Source organism: Ambystoma mexicanum, chromosome 3p (genome assembly GCF_040938575.1).
Source record: "Ambystoma mexicanum isolate Mex_15411 chromosome 3p, UKY_AmexF1_1, whole genome shotgun sequence".
Lineage (NCBI taxonomy): Eukaryota > Metazoa > Chordata > Amphibia > Caudata > Ambystomatidae > Ambystoma > Ambystoma mexicanum.
This window is the reverse complement of record NC_090925.1, coordinates 1,039,777,099-1,039,790,258: the sequence shown is the minus strand read 5'-3', so window position 1 is coordinate 1,039,790,258 and position 13,160 is coordinate 1,039,777,099.

Sequence of the window (13,160 nt, the reverse complement as noted above, 5' to 3'; positions counted from 1 at the left end):
TGATAATTCGTTCCGTGGGAAAATATTGAATTATGCTCCCACTATGTATCTTAACCTGGTACAGTCACCACGACTCTGAGCCTGAAGAGACTCGCCACCTCTATGTGTCACGTGCCCCCAGCAACGTTGTGATTAATATATAGCTCACAGAGGGAAATGAAAGATGTGAGCATGGGGCGAGGGGGGGGGGTGTGTATGTGCCAAAAGGAACCCCTGAGTACTCTGGCAGGCCCGTTGTCTAGGGCCAATCCAAAACACACCACACCTTCTATGTCGTCGAGGTCCAACCGTTGCCCCCTACCCTAGCCCCGGTCACCCCAGCCAAAGCACAGCCCACACCACTGCCACTCCTGTGCATATGTCAGCACCCAGGGGTACTCGGGTCCGTGATCAGGGAATTCCAGCACCCACTCTACTCCTGTCGCCCAGTGCTCTGCCACCTACTTGTGGTACTCTGAGGAGTCGCCTCGTCTCAGCACACAATAGGCTCTTGTGGCTGCTGGCTTAGTCCTGTTCTCCGCACCAGGACACGGTCCACGCAGCCCCAGCCTTGGCGATAAAGCGTCACCGATCTCGGGGCCCGAACGAGCACCCCTTACCTCCTGTGCTTTCCCGCACTTCCAGCACCGGCAGCACCGTTGGCAACCATCGGCAACTAGCAGCAGCCCGCAGCCGCCCACCGCCGCGGCCGCCGTATGGGCGTACTGGCGGGTTCGAGTAAAGCACCTTCCAACCACAGAGTCCGCCGAGTCAAGCCGCACTGTCGTCCTGCCTCAGACCGAAACACAGCCGCTTCCGACTCGCATTAATTCCATGCCATACTGTGTAAACCAATATTTAAGCATCCTTGTACTTGTTGCAGCCAGTTACCTACGGGTTCGGTGCGCCTTACAAATTAATAAACAAAACACACTAACGTGGTCCACGTATGGTATGCTTGTATGTGAGCAGATATCCCATTGGGTCCTCTTCATTTTGGCGCGAAGGAGATTTTGGATAAGAGAAGGCTCCAAACATCCATACCATGTCAATCTCTGGAGTTCTCACAGAACAAAGGATAGGATCCAAGTATCCTGAAACTACAAAGCCGAGGAACCGCTGGTGACACGCTGGAAGGTTTGGCACCCTGAGCCCGCTGTCATCCCATGGGACCCCTCTGTATCTGGTCATCCTAGAAGGTCTGAGAAGATGCTTCGACCGATTGGAATAGTGGGACTAACTATTCTCGGCAACTTGATCAGATCCTGCAAGTAAGCCTTCTCGGAAGTGTCCCTGGGCCAACCAGTAGGCTGACCAGCTTACGCAGGTCCTTTGCTCCATCACCGCCGCCGTTTCGAGGAGGTCCTCTCACATCGAATTACGTACACTTGGCGTTCCCAGGTCTGGAGTAAAGTGAGTGCACCCGAACCATAGTATACGCGGTTACTCTGTGGCCCAGCCATGGTAACGAACCTTGCAATTTCATTGCAGCTGTGGTCCTCTGTGTCCTGAAGCCTGCTACAGTAGAACTGGCCTCATCCATCCACCAGGAGCGGAGAAATCGCCACTGTCCCGTAGAGGAATCAATGCTGTATCTTCGTCGCTGAAAGTCGCAGAACTGCAATATTGCCGCATTTGAACCTGCAACCGAAGTGGACTCGACTGCTGAAGTTTGGTCCGAAGTGTGCTGGGGATCATTGAGGAATTACAACCCTAACCGGTGGCCCCTAGCGCATTCATCCATTTTTACACACGAGTGGCCCCTTAGGGCCCCTCTCCTTTCCACTGATAGTCTGAACTAGCAAACTATTCCCGACTCTTGGAATCAACTCTGCACTCAAGTGGAGGCCCTCCTCGAATAGTGGGAACCTATTCTGCATCACCTCACCTACCTTCCTGAGCTGCTACAGCCCCTACAGAAGACCCTGTTTCGCCCATTTGAACTACAGCGTGCGCCAGCATTGCAAGTACATTTGAGCAATAGGCTCCACTCATTTTAGGAATTGGACTGCCTTTCAGTTAGGACTGTGTTTGATGCAGAGGGGCCTAAAGACTGTTTGCACTTCCTGCTTCCTTCCCGGTTTAGGTTGTGGACCCATTTGGTGCATTCCTCCTTTAGACCCCCTTGGTCTTGTATATATGTGTATAGATAGGATTGTGTTGGTTTACCAAGCATTGCTGTGATTTTATTACAATGTGTTGAATTGCAAAGGCCTTGGAATAAATGTATTTGTGTGTGTGTATATATATATATATATATATATATATTTTTTTTTTTTTTTTCAAAAAGAGAAAAGCCTTAAGGAAAAGCAAATCCAACGGGCTGCACTCCTGGAAGCAGCTGGGAGATGGCAATCACCACACAGCAGAGAAAGGGCACGACAGCAAGTCCAGGCAGCACGAAAATCTCTTTATTGTTTAATGTGCATCAGAAAAGGAATACCTGGATGGCAAACAACGATAATTTAAAATGTTTTCTAAATATTTCGAGATTTCTGCAAAAAAACAAGTTGACCACAACGCTGCTATTATGCAAGGTGTGCGTTTAAACCACCTACATGTATGGCGGGAAAGCACTTGGCTATGTGCCCAAAGTTGTTATAGCACATTACTAAATTTGCCCAATTAAAGAAGCAGTGGTAGTGGAGCCTATATGTGCAAAAATAACTGGCTCAGGCATTTAGAAAATAAAAATACATTTTACACTTGTGAATTATGCCAGATGGCAACGTCAATGTCGATACACTCGTCTAAGAGGGGACAAGAACGTGTATGCCGGTGGTTTCTAAACAACTGTGTTTTTTCTCAATTGTGGGGTGCAGCAACCGGTATAAGCTTACATTCCATTTGTGTAACAGTGTTATGGATGGCTGTCAGGAAACGCTGCAGAGACATCACTAATGTCAGCTATGCATGGACACCAAAAAGTCACAGAATAACAATGAGTGTGCACAATATACATAGCAGTAATGATTGTTCAGCATGATAACCATAAAGTGCATAGTGCCTAGCAGCAATAGTTACTCTCAACAGTAATAATAAAGTGCATTGTGCTCTCCGTCCATGTATGCTAAGGGATGGATAGGATAACAATATAATTCATACATAATGGAACAAGTTGGAAAATATCCAGATAATCAAGATGGAAAGCTTAAGGATAGCATATTATGGATATATTGAAAGTGATCCTATCTTCAAAATAGATTTCATAGAGTGAAAAGTGCATACATGGACTGCTGGAGGATAAACAAAGTTTATCAACATTAAAGTGCATAGTGCATGTAAACAATGCTCATGTTAATACACCTGACTGGAAGTGATTTGTAAGTGTCCATTGCTGAGTGTGCTCATTGAGGTCTCTCAGTCACCCTCACCCCTCCTGAGACCTAGTCTTGACGGCCGCCATAGCTACCTTAATTGGTCTGGCTTGTCCAGAAGGTTACCCTGTTCCAAGAAACTAGGCCCACCAGGTCAGAGTTCAGAAATCCGTCTTAACACCACTTAAAACCATCCTGCAGCGATTAAGCACACGCTTGTTGGAAAATCCAGGCCTATCCAGTTAGTTATTGCAAGCATGTGTTTTTTCTGGGCAGACATGCACAATTTAAAGGGCAAGTACACAGCAGCAATTTAAGCTACTGCAACAACTTACGCTGTGCCATGCCTTTTTTGGAGGTGCAGAAAAACTGGACACCATCCGACTATATAATCAGATGACATGGGAATTAGAATCGGGACACCATACATGCGCAGGTGCCCGCCAAACAGAAGTGTCGGTAAATTGATAATACATGTACCAATATTATTGTGCTATTAATGAGCCTATTAGCTTGTTGGCTTTTAAAGCTTTGTACCTCTCGAACGTGCTCGTAAGAATCAAATATCATAGGTTTTGACCTAGTTGAAAACAGTACTTTTTCAGTTTGCGTCTCCGTCACGAGCCTTTGATACATAAAGCATGTTTTAAATGAGCTGGCAGCAGAGCAAGACATTTAGTAAAAAAATCTTATCTGGTTTTATCCCACATGGCAAAACTTGGATGCAGCTAAAGAATATCTTCGATCTACGTCACTTCGGAGCATTGGCATGTGGAAGTGTGTACCATCCTCAATCGATTGTTACCATCCAGTCGCCTTCCTTGATCATCAGAATAACAATTTAAAGTAGTCATTCGAAATGTCACAGTTTTACCCGATTTACAGTGGTTGCGTGCCTGTGATTGGTCCAAATATCCCATGCTTTTTAGGAAAAAGGAGCTATGTGGAATGTACTAGGTTGTGTCTTTCCTCCATTGTTACCAAATCTATGCCTTTTTTAACAGAGCTGACTTTTTCTGGGAACAATGTTGATTGATTGAAATTTTATTTCTATCGCGCTCGTACACAAGTGTTTCAGAGCGCGACAAGGCAAGGAATGGGAACAGGGGAGAACAAAACAGCGATCTTACTAGGCCCAGTGAGATTGAGAACGCGCAAGTGCATGGGAGAGGGGGGGGGGGGGAGGGGAAAAGTGCCTGGAAGAGGGGAGAGGTGGAAAAGCAGAGGAGAAACCGATAAATAACAATAAATAAATAAATAATAAAGGCAACTAACAGTGGTAATACAGCCAGCAATTTGCAAGTGCTAGGTTTAAGGCAGCAGACAGGGTAGGTCCGATAAGTGCAGGAAGAAAAAGGGGGGGCTGTATGGGTACAGATACAGACCCCAGTGCAAGGGGTGGCCCGGAGGCAGAGAGGGAGGGTGGCAGGATGAGCAGGTACCTGGGCCCAAAAGACAGAGGGTGGCCAGGTGCACGGTGCCAAGAGAGAACAGATCAGCAGGGGAGAGGGGGAGCGAAGGCAGAAGAAAAGAGGAAGGTCTTGAGGTGCTTCCAGAACCGGAGATGGTTCTCCTCAAGTTTTAGAGTGGCAGGGAGGCTGTTCCAGAGGGAGGCCCCCAGCCGAAGACAGAGATCTACCCCCAGCTCGTTTCTTAGAAAAATGACGGACCCTGAGTGAGTTGGAGGTAGAGGAGCGAAGAGCTCGAGAGGGGAGGTATTTGCGGAGGGATAACTGAAGGTATTTTGGACCCAGGCCCCAGAATGCCTTGTGGACAATGCAGAGGGTTTTGAATTTAATCCTTGCATCCACTGGGAGCCAGTGGAGAGATTTCAGAGCTGGAGAGATACGATCACAGGGCTTGAGGCCAAGGACAAGTCTCGCTGTCCTGTTCTGGATTAGTTGGAGAGGGCGGAGAGTAGAGGCAGGTAGATTTAGAAAGAGGCTGTTACAATATTCCAAGCTAGAGAGAACCAGAGCTTGAGATACCATGAGCTTCTGGAGGAAGGAGAGGAAAGGCAGAGTAGCTCTGACGAGGTGCAGTCGGAAATTTGATGTTTTAGAGACCTCAGAGATGTGGGCGGAGAAGGAAAGGGTGGAGTCAAAGATGACCCCGAGGCTCTTAGCCTCGCAGGTGGGGGTAGGAGGAGGGCCAAGGGAGGCCGGCCAGAGAGTGAGGGGAAAGAATGGTGAAGGTGTGCCGATGAGGAGGATCTCCGTCTTGCTGGCATTCAGACAAAGATCATTGGCGGCACACCAATCTTGAATGGCAGTTAGGCAATCAGAGATGAGAGAGGGAGAGGAGGTGGCAGAGGGCAGCTTGGAAATGAGTTGAGTGTCGTCAGCGTAGCACTGGAAATTTCAGCAGAAAATGGCAATGCAGTGGGCGAGAGTTGCCAGGTATTCGTTGAAAAGCCAGGGCGAGAGGTTAGACCCCTGGGGAACACGACAGGCAGAGAGGAAGATAGATGAAAGGAAGGACCCAAGTTGGACCTGGGAGGGTCGATCTGAGAGGAAAGAGGTCAGCCAGGCTAGAGCCTGATCAGTGACACCCAGGTTTTCACGGAGACGGTTGAGCAGGATGGTTCCCACAGGTGCATCGATCGGACCCGGACAGCTGCGGTCTCCACCAATGTGATGCGTAGTGAAGAGATGACAGTCTGGACTGGCCCGCCTAATCTTGTCTGCTGGACTCGTAGAAGTATTCTCCTGAAAGTGGAGAAAGGGATTTAGCCACCCGTGGACTTTAGTGATGCCCCCCCACCCCCCAACTGTTCTCGTTCTCCCCACTAATCACCTCCGATATCCCCTCTTGGTAACCTCACCTTATGTTTTTAAATGATGAGCTCTCCATTCTGCATGGCATGCAGGGGCGCGTAGATACCAGTTACTTCACTGGTTTGACGGTACTGGAGGAGTTCCGGAGGAATATTGACTCCAGTGTCTATAAAGTTCAAAGAGTTCAATATGTCCGATGTTCACTCTTGTTCCATTCCCTCGTTAGGTTGCAGCTGGGTCCAAAAGAATATTGCCTGGAGGCAGCTGATGGCGTTCAGGTAAGAGTTTGTATTACCAAACACTGTCTGGTAAAAGTTGCATGAGTTTAACTTGCTGTTTTCTCTCCCTTTATAGGTGTGGCATAGAAAGATGCGGTGAATTAAAGGATAATACCTCCGGTGGTAAAGCAGGTAAGCCTATGGTGGCAAAGAGATTGTCTGTCGGTTTTCTCGGCTCACCTCGTTATTCCTTTTGTTTTCCGCCCAGGTGCTGAGTTTCGACGAAGAAAATGATGGAGGCAGCGCCGAGTTGAAAGATACGGTGGACTGGTGAGTATAACACGGCGCTGCTGCTGGCGAAGCGACGCGTGCTGAAATAATGTCCTTTCCAGGCTCGGAGATGTGCTGGGTCCGGAATCAGGTAAGGAATTAAATAATGTCTGTGATCTAACCTCTTCTCCTTTCTTTTCCTTTTGTCTAGGAGCTCCGGATTCGAGGCGGGCGTGGCAGAAGACTGGATGCTGACTTGCAAACACGGTGAGCGTTAAGCTGCTGGATGCAGAATAACACGAAGCATGAGCTGCTGTTCGGGCGTGGTTTAAATAGCCTGCAAAGTAGTCCCAGGTAAGAAGTTCCCCAGAACCACACCCGAGTAAAAAATAGTCCCTGTAATAAAATAGTCCCATCCAGGCCTCACGTTGGCTTGGACTCATTTGCAGCATGGTCTGCATAAGGTAAGTAAAGTCTCTGAGCCTGGCGCCTAAGGCGCCAGGACTGAATCCAAACGGGTTTTAATGAGTATCTGGATGCCTGCTCCCGGGGCTGATGGACTTGATCCGGATGCCCGGGGGTAGGCATCATGACAGCATTGGAATGAAGGTTAAGCTGAAAGATGGCCAACTTTTCCAGGAGTTTGCCAAGAAAGGGAGTAATGGAAATTGGGCGATAGTTAGCTGGACAAGAAGGATCAGCTGTGGGTTTCTTGAGAAGAGGATGCACAAAGGAGTCCTTCTGAGAGGAGGGGAAGGATCCAGAGGCAAAGGAGTGGTTGCAAAAATCAGCAAGGGCCGGAGCGAGGGTGTCAATGTGGTCCTTGATGGTTTTAGAGGAACAGGGGTGAACCTGTTTTGAAGAGGCTTTCATAGATCGGACTTGTCTAGCAACCTTGTCAGGGGTGAAAAGAGGAAAGGACGAGAAGAATGGTGGGAGGGTGGCTAAAGGAGGGTCAGCAAGCACAGATGGAGGGGGAAGAGGAGTGTGGGTGGAGAGGGTGGCCAGGATGTCCTGGGTTTTTGAAATTAAGTGATAGGCAAGGGCATTGCAAAGAGCCTGGGAGGCAACAGGAGGGGTAGAGACTGCAGCAGGGTTGGCCAGCTCCTTGCAGATTTTAAAGAGTTTGGCCGAGTTGTTAGATGCCGCAGAGACACAAGCTTGAATGTGGACTCTCTTCTTGGTGAGGACAGAGAGTCGGTATTGCCTTTGTAGCAGGTGACAGGCCAGTTTGTCAGGAGATGAACAGGAAGTCCTCTATTTCCTCTCAGCTGCCCTACACTTACGTTTAAGTGTAGCTAGGTCACGTTTAAGCTACGTTAGGCCTATCAGCTACGTTTAAGTGTAGCTAAGTGTAGCAAACAATACATGTTAACCATGTATTGTTTGTTTTCCCTCGGGTGGTCATTCCGGGTGTTTCGGCTAAGTGGATATAATATCCATAGCTCACCATACTGAGCAATCATTGTTGTGACGCTCTTCCGCTGGACAGAAACCATCTTACGACGACTATAAAGCTGCAATGGTGTGAAGTGTGTTGCAATCTCTATATGTTAGAGTGCTGCACCCAGACTTGCAATTAAATACTGGCCATTTGTAGCACCCTCTGTGCGTTCCTTCTATCTATGGCGACAGCCTAATGCTATTGATGCATCAGCCACACTCAAGCGGTTTGCTTAGCTTTGGCTGAAAAGCTGGCGCTACTGTGCATTAAATGCATTTGTCTGCGATTCTGCCGGTCAGAGCCACATGTCTGGTTTGGTGCTGCAATCAGATGTACAAATATCTTCCATACTGGAAGTGTAACTACTTTTACTAATGCAAAATCCTGCAGTGGCAACAAATATTAAAAGTTCCATGATTTTTTTTTATACGTTTGATCACTGAATCACATCGCTATATTTGGCTGTAAAGACAGAGCATATGTTTAAAATCCTTACTTGCAAGATCTTTGGCTTGTAGTTTCCAATTTTTGTTGAGGAGCTAGGCTGTAGGCATCCAACACATGCAATGAAATATGATCATGAACTGAATGCAAGAAGCACTAAGGGGCGGGGCGACATTCCAACAGGGGGAAAACCTGTAATGCTACAAAGAAGTGTGAGGAATGGAAGTCTACATAGCTGCTGCAGTCAGAAAGTAAACACCTAATAATGTGTCAACACATCAGGAATCACACCCTAATTTCCCTCTTCCAATATTCCCCAACATTTACAAAACAGAGGGCCAGGAAGGAGCCAAAATGGCAGACATTGCGCCATAAAAGACCCAGTTACATCAAATAACATAATTAAAGTTCCATTTGTTCTTCAAACAGAGGGGGCACAAATGACAGTTGACTGACTGGAGTATCACCTTTGAAACTCCCAGTATGTGATGATCCCCATCAGAAAAAAGCAGGGCGATCGGAAGTCTGCCCTATGTCACACAACCCTTACATTTTGTACATTTTAACAGGTTGATTACAGGAGGGTATACAATGGAGACTTGTGTAGATTGAAGCAATACCAGCGAAAGCATATTCCTTGTTCTTTTTACAAATATCTTGACATGAAGTCAGGGCGTGCCCCCTATCTAATCAGTAGATTCCAACTGTCGATCGATCAAGACTAGTCTAGTCCCTTGCAGAGATGGCTGCCTGCTAGACAAAACCCATCAAAATCTAAAAGGCATATTTGCATTGCACAGAGAAAATTCCCTTTGTGCGTCGCCTTAGCTCATCCTATGAGATTTAACCCACAAAACTCTACACAGTGCAGGGGCCTTCCCTTCGGTGCCTCCCCACCCCTCATATATATTTTTGTTAGGGACCATCAAAAGCAGAGCCTCTCTCCTTGGCAGTTCTAAGTGCACGCCTGAGAAATCTAGGCACCTGAGAACAGATTTTGAAGTGAAGAAAGGCCCAGGTATAAGAAAGTCAATTTCAGTTTTTTGTTTCATCAGTATCTGAAAAGCTGCTGACCTTTCACAAAACGAATAGCCGCATAGATACTGCACCTGAAACTGGAGTTACATTCAGCGAAAGACTGCCAGCAGTGTGAAGTAGGTCTGCAAGTTACTAAACTTTGAAATACTGGTTGGGAAATCATTCTTAGACACCAATGAAACAAAAACAGAAAATTAAGAATTTGGCCACAAATTAAAGTGAATGTGTTCAAAAAAGCATTGAGCATGCTCATGTTCTTTTAGCTGCTGCGCTCTGAGGAACAGCAGTACAATACAACACCTCTGTTCCTCAAAGCTGCATTCCATAATCTACCACTTTTTGTTAATATGAACGATGTTGAGCATCTCAACTTAATCAAAGCTTATCCTGTCATTAATCTGACTGTAGGCTCCTGTCCAAAAACTATCCTCAATGGATTGACATGGGGCATACATTTACACAATGCATTCTCCTGCAAGCACAGTAAGCCCAATTCGAGTAAAGCAAGGGAAAGTAGGAATCTTTGTATTTTGTACACAAAACACTTCGGACCACTTGCTTTTCAGAACTGCCCAGTAAATTTGCTCTGCAACATCAACTTACTGTTCTATGCTATGCCATCTTCAGTCAGAACAACTTGGTGGTAGGACACTGTAATTTGCATTATTACAAGCAGTTGTACAACCTTTTCACATCGCAAAACAACAAGAGAATTGGAATTACAACAAATATATGACATACATTACTTACGGTAATAGAATTTCTGATTATTGCATCTGCTTAGATTCACATGCTGAGCATAAAGTCCAACATCTAGTGGTTATCGCAGAGTATTGCATCTCGTCTTTCAAGGATCGAAAGTCGGACGTCAACATAGCCTAGGGTGGGCACACGTGATTCTAGGCAGATACAATCAGAAATGCTATTACGGTAAATAATGCATGTCTTCTGATGCTTGTGAATCTGCTTAGAATCACATGCTGTGCATGTGAGCAGTACCCAGAGATGGTGGTGGGATGTGTGAATGAACAGTAGTAAAGAAATGTCTTAGTACTGCTTGCCCACCTGAGAATCAGACCTAGAGTATCCAGGCAGTAGTGTCTTGTAAAGGTGTGTACAGAACTCCAGGTTGCTGCTTTACAAATGGATTCAAGAGGAACATTTGCCATGAATCCAATGGAGGCCCCAGTCCCCCGATTGGAGTGTGCTCTAGGCTTGAAGGGCATCTCTCTTTTGGCAAAAGTGTAGCACAGTGCGATGCAGTTTACAATCCACTTTGAGATGGCTGATTTAAAGACAGAGTCTCCTTCTCTACCAGCTGACACTAAAACGAAAAACATGTTCGTCTTTCTTAGCGGTTACATTTTTTTCCAGATAATATATGACTGCCCTCCTCACATTAAGTGTGTGGCGGCTGCATTCTGCCACGTTAGTGGGGTTCTGGAAGAAGGTGATTAGTTCTATTGATTGGTTTACATGGAACTTTGAAATGAATTTAGGCGCGAACCGTGGGTGAGTGCGCATAACCACCTTATCTTTGTGAATTGTGACGAATGGGTCTTGAACTGAAAGGGCCTGTAGTTAAAATTTTTATGTGACTGCCACCAGGAAGGTGGTTTTGTAAGTGAGTGCTTTAAGGCTAGCATTATGCATAGGTTCAAAGGGAGGTCCCATTAGTCATGTTAGACCCACATTCAGGTCCCATCTGGGAGCAGAGTTTGAAATAGGGGTAGGAGGTATTTTAACTCCTTCCATAAAGGCCTTGATTACTGGGATTTTCCACCACAAAACCTTTTTCTGGGATGTAGGCGGTCATTACAACCTTGGTGCTAAGTGCACCAACTTTACCACCATGGTGTAAACTAGGTTTACACCATGGTGGATGGCGGATTTACCGCCCCATTCCAAGGTGAGTGGGGCGGTAAATCCCCATTTTCCCTTCCCCATTCTTGCCCCATAGGGCATAATGGGAGTGGGGAAGGCGCAAATTACGCAGCCGTAAATTACGGCGGCGTAATTAGCACCATGGCGGGTTAGCGCCATGGACTTTAACGCCTGCCAAAAGCAGGCATTAAAGTGGGAATCCGGCGTTAAGGGTTAACGCCGTCGTTAACCCTTAACGCCGGGGTTGTAATGAGGGCCATAGTGTAAGCTGAAAGTGCAGCTAAGTGGTAATTAAAAACCAGACCAGATTCGTGTAGGTGAGTCAGGTGCAGGGCAATATGTATCTGTGAGCAGTCTATGGTATTGATTCTCTTGAAATTGCACCATATGATGAAGCGCTTCCATTTGTTGGAGTAGCAATGTCTGGTGTTAGGATTTCTTGCTTCTCTAAGTATGTCCATGCATCTTTGAGGAAACTGGAGGTGTCCTAACTATCCCCTCAGGAGCCAGTGACAGCATGTTGTATGGGCATAGTAGCATAGTAGCTTCCTCACAGGGGAGACTGACATTGCCATCAGATGAGAGAACCAGGGTTGGTGGGCCCACATAGGGGTCACCAGAATCATCGTGACTGGTTCCTGGTGCATCTTGTGCACTAGCTTGTTGAGTAGGGGAGGCGGAGGGAGGCGGGGGGGAAAGAGTAAAATTTATCTGACCACGTTATCCAGAGCCCGTTCCCCTTGGGAGCAGTTCTGCCGGTACCTGGAGGCGTAATCTGGGCATTGGGTACTCTCCAGAGTTGCAAACAAGTCGATCTCTGGGAAGCTCCAGTCTGCGAAGACGTTGAGAACAATGTCTTCATGCAATCACCACTTGTACTCTACGGGTAGTAGGACGTCTCTGCTGAGCACGTCCGCCCGAAGATTGAATTCCCCTGGAATGTGATGAGTCAGGACGAACATTTTGTGTTTGAGCGCACATTTCCATATGTTCTGAGACAGTTTGGATAGACCTGGAGAGCGAGTGCCCCCTTGCTTGTTCAGGTAAACATGGCGGTGGTGCTGTCCGTCAGGACTAGGACTAGGACTGCCTTTCCCTGGAGGTGTGTCTGAAAGGCCTTCAGGGATTTGAATACTGCTAGCAATTCCAACAGATTTATGTGGTTGGATGCTACCGCAGGGGACCAAACACTGTGCGCCGTCTGATGAAGGAGGTGAGGCCCCTCCCCCCCAACCCGTCAGAGATGTGTCCGTGGTGAGAGTGGCTTCTACTGCGGGGTGGTGAAGGTTTTCCCATGCAAGCGGTTTTCCCTTGACCACCAGTGCAGAGAGAAAACGAGGGCTGCTGAGACAACCACTAGATCATCACATTGTCCGCTGGCCTGACACCATTGGCTTGAGAACCACTCTTGCATGGGGCGGATGCGCAAACGTGCATGTGGGACTAGATAAAAGCAGGAGGCTATGATCCCTAACAGTTGCATGGCTTTGCGTACAGTCACCTCGCAATTGGCTACATAATGACGGATCTGGAACAGCATGTTTTGAACCCTCTTGGAGGGGGAAGTTGAGGCAGTCTTTGGTCCGAATTAGAGCCCCCAGAAATTGCTCGACTTGGCTGGCGTCTATGCTGGACTTTTTCTTGTTGATCGATAATCCCAGACTGTAGAGGAGATCTATTGTCTGCCGGGTATTTGATATGCATGTTCCGTACAAATCCCCTGTTATTACACCAGTCGTCCAGATAAGGATAGACTGGAATGGACTGCCTGCGCAGGTGAGCCGCCAGT